At 40.9% G+C, this 7,642-nt stretch overlaps 1 non-coding gene across 1 annotated transcript; it reads right to left on the reverse strand.

Annotated features, from left to right (window-relative positions):
• Positions 1 to 7,055: 7,055 nt before the first annotated feature.
• Positions 7,056 to 7,158, reverse strand: LOC131334992 (small nucleolar RNA R71). Its single transcript, XR_009202386.1, has one exon. It is a non-coding gene; the product is annotated as a small nucleolar RNA R71 (small nucleolar RNA).
• Between the last annotated feature and the right edge of the window lie 484 nt (positions 7,159 to 7,642).

Below are 7,642 nucleotides of genomic sequence, written 5' to 3' on the forward strand. Positions count from 1 at the left end.
CCTAGTTCATGGCATGTTTGTGCGTGGATTGCCCGTGATCGGATTTGAAGGAATGTTTTTGGACCCTTGCCTAATTGAAATAGTTGAGCATAGTTTTTGTGTCTTGAATTTTAGGGAGATTGCTTAGCTTAGGTTAATACATTTTGATTTAGTTTGCTAGGGACTAGCAAAGTTAAAGTTGGGGGGTGTGATAAGCACCCAATAATGCATATTCTTGGTGCTTAAGTCCTCTAGTATGTTGTGTTTGTACATATATGTTGTCGTTTTTATGCGATATTCACATAAGGTGTGTTTTTGTGTATTTCAGGCAATTTGTATAAATAAGGTGCGTTTGATCGTCAATGAATGCTCCAGGTGCACCCAAGTACTCAAGGCTATGTGCCACCCCATTGTGGTGCTCGAAAGATGGTTTGGAGGTTGCTCGGGTCGCCCAAGAGTCGAGGGAATTGAAGAAGAAGTGAGGATTTTACTAAAGCTACTCATCTTCCGACGTGCTGAGGGTAGAATTGTCATAACTTTTGATGTACAAATTAATTTTGATCCAAACCACTTGGGTTAGAAAGTAGGCTCGACAAGCTTTCCAACGGTTCAAAGAACGCCTAAATCCGAGTTCCGGAGTGTCCGGAGCCAGCCTGCGAAGTTGCCCAAAAAATCTGTCAATCTTGTACCGGTACTGGGGATTGCCCAGTACCGGTTCATGCTGTCCAGAGTTGGTGTTTTTCAGCATTATTGAAGGCCTTGTACCGGTACTGGGATTTGGTCAGACCGGTTCATCCTATAGAAAATATCCACATTTTTGCTACTTTTTCAACCTTCCATTAATGGAAAGTTTCCACTTATGGAATGTTTTTGGGATATTTTGGGGACTTTTTAGTCCTTTGTAACTTAACTTTAGGGCCCTATAAATAGGCTTATATGCCATATGTGGAAGGGATGGCCATTTTAGTTAGATTTAGGCCTAAGTCTTTCTTTTTTCCTAGAGAACTCGATTGTTGTTCTTCAAACTTTTGTGTTAATTTCTTCAAGAACTCAAGTAAGTATTTGTCTTATGTTAATTTCTCATTAATTAATGTTGTAGCTACGCTTCGGATCTTTGCATAAATCAAATTTATTTTCGTTTTCTTCGGTTAAACCTTTCGCTCCATTTTCTTACCATGTCTAGCCTTTTAGCTATGTGTGAGTAGTCTTTTGGCTAAGTCTTGGGCTAATCTATCCTAAAGATCTAGGCGGTTATTTGGTTCTCGAAACTTCGGGCTTAAAATCATAGTTTTCGGAATTGGATTAACCTAGCCATTTTGGTCTAAGCGAGGGGTGTTAACTCCTTGGTATGAAGTTTAGTCAAGCGGTCTTGGCAAGCGACGTACCGAGGGCTCATGGCCTCCTACGTGTTAGATACATTAGCAAAAATAGGTTTGTTTAGTTCCGTTTAATCACATCTTTTGATAAACGTAGTCATTAAAGTTAAGTCTTCCGGGCGTGAGCACGCGGTCGTGACTCTCGCTTGAGTTATAATAGAGAACCGGTAGCGGCCTTTGTCAAGGGATGGACGATCCCTAGACTAGCCTCTTTTAAGTTAATTAAGCTCATTTCTAGTCTTTTCCTTAGTTTTCACTTTTAAAGCAAAATCAAGTTGGCCATCTTGAACGCCGCACTCTACCATATAAACCTACAATCCAAACTAGCTATATTTCGATTCTCTGTGGGTACGATCTCGGACTTCCGGATATTATGCTATCGACGACCTAGCCCTACGCTTTGGGTGTTTCAACCTTATTTGAAGGCGAGGTTCGGAGGCTAAGCAAGGGAGCGCTAAGCGGGATGAGCGCTCGTAATTCAGAGGGTCTTCACTTGGGTTTGAAGGTCCAACACCTAAGTAATCGAACTTAAAACGCTCCCTGCGCTGTTTGATTTGAAAAAGGTGAAGGCACCAGCCCGTTATGACCATATCTGGGTTCGGGACCCAGGTTACGAGAGGAGAAGGATTTTAAGGCACCCCTCTCGTTCAATTTGGAGATCGGTCTCTACTTTAGGCATTTTGTGAAAATATTTGCGATTTTGTTTGATTAATCAATTCTTTAGCCAATTAGGGCGGGGAACAGTTTAATGGGGATTAACACTGTAACATGATTTGCAGGATGTGATTGATAGTATTGATGCAAAAGCAGTAAATAGGGCCATGTATTGTTTAATAGAGCAAACCCGACGCACTGTATTGAATTGACATGCACATGAAAGAATCACCAAAACACTGATCCAGTTCACGTGGATCATTACATGTGATTCAAACCTACGCGCGTGCATCTCACACATGCGTGTGCGTTTGCTTTGCTCACAGTCTCTGCTTTTGCCGTCCTCTGAGCTCTGAAAGGACCAATACACACCCAGGACAAACCAAGCAGTTGATAAGCAGTTTAAAGGCTGAAAAGCCCTACAAATTAACAAAATACCCCATAAATAGTGAGGGGACAAAACAGTGGCCTAAGGCCAAGTTACCTATGTAAAGGCCACTCACTAGTCAGAAGACAACCTGCACGTGCAGATTACCCACAGGCGCGCGCTGGTTTCAACTCTCAAACAAGTGTTTGGTTTTGCACATTTCTGGGTTCTGGGACAGGTCCAGAATGATCCTAGAGGTACTCCACAGCAGCAGATATATATATTGAAATACAGCTAGCATTTCTAACGAAGGAAAGCAGTAAACTGGTTATTTATATGCTTGCAGTGATCTAGATACATAGTAAAGCATAAAACGGTAGGACACCAATCTCCACGCAGACCTGCGCGCGCAGCCACAGAGTGGCGCGCGCGTATAGACGACCTACACGCACTGGTTCCAACCACAATGGTTTTTGAAACTTTGCTAGCTTTAGGGTTAGAAGTGGTATTGATTATCAGCCTTGGCCCCGCCCCCCCCCCCCCCTCCTCAGGGATCAGAACAAAAAACAGTAGGTATGCTATACCTAGATTGAGTTTGAAAGAGTACTTGAGCTTTGAGATTTGAGGCTTGATTGAAGTGTTTGTTTGAGTGTTTTGAGGATCAAGAACACGCTATGTTCTTGAGTACCTATGTATCTCTTTGGTTTGCAAAGAAGAAGCAAGGTTTGTAGCTAAAATGGTAACCAAGGTGTGAGAATTTATAACCTTTTAAATTTGTAATCCTTTGAATGGAAGAATCATGGGGGGTATTTATAGGGAGAGAGGAAGTAGGTATGGAGCTACAAAGTGAGGAGCTCAGCCAGTCCACGAGGCTGGCTGAAGGTTACTTAGTGGTTAAGCTTTTCCTATAAAGGTGATGGGGACAAGCATTGCACCCTGGCGCGCACGTGTCATACCAACCCGTGCGTGGGTCAACGGTCAAGCTTTGACTGTTGACCACACCTGGCAGCTTGACCCGCGCGCAGGTCCTAAACCCGCGTGCGCGAGTCAAACCAAGACAAGTGTTGGTCAAAGGCAAAGTTTTGACTGTTGACCAACGCCTGTCAATTTGACCCGCGCACGCTGGTTCTCAACCAAAGCGTGCTAGTAGGGTTTTTGGCTTTTTGAAGTGGCTTAGAATTAGGTTAGATTCATGGGTTTTGCAAATACTTAAAGCTCAAACACTTGACATTCCCAAGAGTGTTCTTGATCTGTTTCATTATCGGGAAATCAAATACCATAAGTAAACTAATCTGGAAGCGCAGATTGGGGTGTCTACACACTGCAATTTCTCTGAAATATGACTAGATAGTTGCGCATGTTTATAGGAAAAAGCAGTCTTAAGAAGCGTTGAAGGGTCCTGATAAAACAAAATGAGCAGACTGCCGACTATACGAAACCAAACAAAAAATTCAAAAAGCTTAAACGGTACTGAATGACCCGTTAAACACACCCTTGGTTTTTGGTAACTACTCCAAACGTACTAACCACCCCCCCCCCCTTCTTCTTCGTACTCTCTCCTCTTCTCTATTTTTGAAGAGTGAGACACAAGTTGTTGCTGGTCCTCTTCTGGACCTAATCCACTACATTTTCAATCTTCTCCTGCTTCTGGCACCAGGTATGGCAAGATTGATTTTCCTAAGTTTTGTTGGTGAAGATCCAATTTGGGTGGGTTTATTAATGTGAGATTTTTTGAGTATAATGACATTGATAATAATAGCAAGGTGAAATTGGCTGTTATACATTTGGAAGATAGGGCTATTCAATGCTATCAATGGGTTGAGAGAACCCACTATTTGGTTAATTATGCTACGTTTAAGCAAGAAATTATTGCTAGATTTGACCCTGATGTGTATGAGGATGCCATGGGGGAGTTAACAAAACTTAGGCAGAACTCAACTGTTAAAGAATACCATGAGAAATTCGAGATTCTGGCCAATAAAACTCAAAATTTGCCTAAAACTTTCATTACAAGTTGTTTTATTAGTCGGCTCAAGGAAGAAATAAAGGCTAATGTGTTAATGTTTTGACCCACTACTACTTCATAAGCCATTAGTTTGGCCAAGCTTCAGGAGTATAGCATTAAAGCTATAACCAGAAAAATGAAACAAGGAAAGGGGATGGGAGGTTACAGTGCCTTTACTCAGATAAGGCCTAGTTCTTTTCAGAATTCTCCAAGGAAGGAATTACCCAAAAAGTTATCCAAAATTCTGAAAGTACTAAGGTTTTTCCCATAAATTCCTAAGTCTTTTAGGAGCCCATTTTTTCAGTCATTCTCAAGTGTCTTCATCCCAAGTTCAAATCCAACACCTTCGAAGGAGCATCATTCAAAACTTTAAAAGGTATAAACAGGGTACAAGCCCTACAGTTTTGCCCAGCAAAGGGGAGTCACTGGGCCCAAGTCAGTTCCTCATATTGATTTTGAGTCTCGTCGGCCTTTATTTCAACAAGAGCAAGAGGTTTTAGTTTTTCAACATTCCGGATCCACTCCTAGCCGCCAAGACCATTTCTGGGTGCCCAAGAGGCAAGACTGATAGGTGCGTAAATGTACCTATTTACACCCCCTAATTTACTCTTGTTATGTCTATTTATTATATTATTTGGAGTTTGATACTCGTTTTCTTTATTTCAGAACCTACAGAGCTGTTGGATAACATTTGAAGCTAAATCGATATAAAAATAATTAACGACGCAAAGCGAACTCGAAGTCATGCTTGGAGAATGTTATACTTGCTGATCAAATTAATCAAGAAGTGGGACCAAGCTTATAATGGATGGAAAGAGAGAAACACCCAATAAAATTCCTAGAAGGTGGATAATTATGTGCATAATGATGGGCCAGTAATTAAAAGATCGGGCCTCCTTTCTCAAGAAATTGATTTCAGCACTTATGAAAGGGCAGCCATCATATCTTTCACACACATAAACCGAGAACGGTGGCTGCCATCAGGAACTTTTATCATCACGCAAAAAAACAGAGAACGAGGCTGCCATCAGGAGAGTGCACTTCGACCTTGCCTTGCGGATTACGGCAAAACCAGCAACAACAGGAGCTTTTGGATTTATTCATTTGTGATTTATTCGAAAGCTTTTAGTTTGTTGTTCAATGGAGCTTTATTATTGCCTTGTTATTTGTTCTAACTCTATGAGTGGCTAAACTTCTTGACTAGGGTAAAGAGGAGGTTTTTCCAAGTAGCGTAGTTGTCTGATTCTTAGGGTTTTATAGTCAACTTGATTATATGATTTGATCGATTCATAACTTTTTATTAAGTTCTATATTTTTTTCCAATCTTCGAATGTGTTTGTATCCATGGTTTCAAGCACTCTCATACAGTGGTTTCTAATATTTCATGATAAGCTTTAAGATAGACTATACGACGTGAGACACGTCGTGCCGTTGGTTAAATCCAGTAAGACGATCCGTGCCATGTTGAGATAGCCTATACGAAATGCAAATCTTGATTATCTTTTTGGGAATTATCGATAGGAATTGCTACCCTACGATGGTCTAGTTGAATGTTGAATGTGAACCCCAAATTTCGAAATAATTATGTTACAAGGGGAGACTAAATCGGAAACCCTAGTCCTTTCTCTCATTTGTTTCAAAATTCTTTAATCGCTTTCTAGTTTAATTTTAGTTTAATCAAATCCAAATCAAAATCCAACTTCGCTTTATTTTTCGAATTAAATTATAAATTAATTGAAACTACTGCAACTCAGTTTTTTACTTCCTGCGGATGATCCTGGACTTAACCACTGTTCTTCAGAATACTAGTTAATTCCTTGGTTTTATAAATTATATTTTTGGTATGAAAACGACAGATCAAATTTTGGCGCCGTTGCCGGGGAGTTAAAACACTGTTGTGTATTTTCGATTTGTTTTTAGTTTAATTCTTTGTTTTATTTAATTTAATTTAATTTTTTTTTCCCTGTCAGTTTGTTTCAGCTTTGCCAGGTTTTCGAACATCACAAGGATTGCGAAGTTGAATTTATTGGTGGCCAGGAGGATCAAAGCGATTTTGGTTACCCACTGTGAGTTCTCTTTTTGATTACTTTATTGTTGGATTGCTGAAACAGTAGTGGAATTAGGGTTTTTGAATATTTATGCGTCAATATCGGTCATTATCACCGAGAGAGCGTCTGATATCGATCCTGATTTTGACAAAACCCTTCAATCTTTTAAGAAGTCTGTTAAAGCAGAATGTGAGCACCCAATTACTCATAATATAAACTTTGACATAATGGGCGACCAAACAGGAGCAACCGATGGGGAACAGGGCTCCCTGCTGGTGGAGTATTTTATTCCAAATGAGTATGAGTCCACTTCGTGCATAGTTATGCCCACGGTAAAAGCCAACCAATACGAGATAATTCGGGCACTTTATAGATGTTGCCCTCATTTTATGGGAAACCAAACGAGGATCCTTATGATCACTTGAACCAATTCATGGAAATGAGCCGAATTATTTGCATTCGTGACTTTGATAAGGATGCATTGAAATTACTCATTTTCCCGTTCTCGTTGAAGGATAAGGCCAAACAGTGGTTGATCTACTTACCGACAAACTCCATCACCTCTTGGACTCAGATGTGCGAAGAGTTCCTAAAGAAATATTTCTCCATCTATAAGACAACCCTTCATAGACAAGAGATCACCGGATTTACCCAACACAATGGAGAACAACTTCATGAATCTTGGGAGAGATTCAATGACCTTCTTAGGACATGTCCTCACCATGCTATCCCTAAGTGGCAGCTTGTTCAATCTTTTTACCAGGGTTTGGCGGAACCACACCACCAACTAGTTGATTCTTCTAGTGGTGGGGTCTTCCTGCATAAGAATGTGAACGATGCATGGAAGTTTTTTGAAAACCTTAGTGAAAACTCAAAACACCGTGTATCTTCCCTCAGACATTCGAGAGGGGCAGCGTCTAGTTCTTCCAAACAGAGAGGGGTCTATGAGGTTCAACCTTCTAATGACCTTACACATCAAGTAGTTGCCTTGACCCAAACATTGAAAGAATTGATCACTTCGGGTCAACATCCTCTCCCTGTGGGACATCATCCACCCACTTTTCAAGGGGCGTGTGGGATTTGTGCTAGTCCCATGCATTACATCACTGATTGTCCTTCTGCCTCCCAATATCCAGAGTTTGTGCAAGAGCAAGTTAGTGCTGCACAAGGGTTCTCCAGGCCCGGCTACGACCCATTTTCTCCAACATACAAT

The sequence above is a fragment of the Rhododendron vialii genome, chromosome 7a (assembly GCF_030253575.1).
Source record: "Rhododendron vialii isolate Sample 1 chromosome 7a, ASM3025357v1".
Classification (NCBI taxonomy): domain Eukaryota; kingdom Viridiplantae; phylum Streptophyta; class Magnoliopsida; order Ericales; family Ericaceae; genus Rhododendron; species Rhododendron vialii.